Genomic DNA, 1,254 nt, shown 5'->3' with positions numbered 1-1,254 from the left:
AACTTCACCAGAAAACGCAGGCGTCCATCGCCATTTGCAACTTCAACGATTATTGCATGCCTGTGTCAGGTGTCACGCCACACTACGTCTGCCCACATACACGCAACAAAATGTGCACGCCTAGACAATACGTGGAAGGTGGCCCCCGTACGTATGCGATGTCCATTGCTCGAACGACTGTCAACCGGCCTCTGTAGCATGTCGCAGATATGGAACGCGGTGCACCATGCCATCACGGTGTGTGAGGAGAGACGACTAGGTCCGAATACATCAACAGACAGCTCATGCTGATCGCCATCCACGGGCGTCCGTTCCTCCCACACGTCTCTATGGCGTACCACACTGCAATCCAGCTCTCATAGGGAGACGACACGTAGCTGCGTGCACAATATTTGCACTGTATGGTCCGCCGTTTTTGGGCGCAGTCGTTGTGCGGTCACACATGTGCCACGATGTATCATTCAGTACATAAGGACGAATGTGCAGTACAGATTGTGGTTCACGCGTACGACATCAGCGGACAGTTGACACAGGCCGCACCACAACGTAGCCTGAGTACGTCGCATGCGAAGGGCATTGAACATGCAAACTTCTCACCAACCAGCTTGCGAAGGCAGGGGGCAAGGTGGGGGACGTGGGGAGGGGGCGGCATGTACGTCCTGCTGCCATCCACATTACAGTGTACAGCAGGAGCATGTGGAAAGTGAGCAAGACTTGCAAGGTGTTTAACATGAAGCGATACACAGGGGTGCGGGCAGTGCGAGTAGCGAACTATATTGCGAGGGTTGCGGGTGGGCAACACTACAGTAATTGAACGAGTCGTATAACAATTACAGAGCAGGTTTAGGCGACAACGTGGTTACGTTAAGGCGACAACATGGGTTAGGTTAAGGCACAACATGGGTTAGGTTAAGGCACAACATGGGTTAGGTTAAGGCACAACATGGGTTAGGTTAAGGCACAACATGGGTTAGGTTAAGGCACAACATGGGTTAGGTTAAGGCACAACATGGGTTAGGTTAAGGCACAACATGGGTTAGGTTAAGGCACAACATGGGTTAGGTTGAGGCACAACATGGGTTAGGTTAAGGCACAACATGGGTTAGGTTGAGGCACAACATGGGTTAGGTTGAGGCACAACATGGGTTAGGTTGAGGCACAACATGGGTTAGGTTAAGGTACAACATGGGTTAGGTTAAGGTACAACATGGGTTAGGTTAAGGTACAACATGGGTTAGGTTAAGGTACAACATG

The sequence above is a fragment of the Schistocerca piceifrons genome, unplaced genomic scaffold, assembly GCF_021461385.2.
Source record: "Schistocerca piceifrons isolate TAMUIC-IGC-003096 unplaced genomic scaffold, iqSchPice1.1 HiC_scaffold_1420, whole genome shotgun sequence".
NCBI classification, from domain to species: Eukaryota; Metazoa; Arthropoda; class Insecta; order Orthoptera; family Acrididae; genus Schistocerca; species Schistocerca piceifrons.
The sequence above is the reverse complement of the archived record's forward strand: the minus strand, read 5'-3'. Positions refer to the sequence as shown.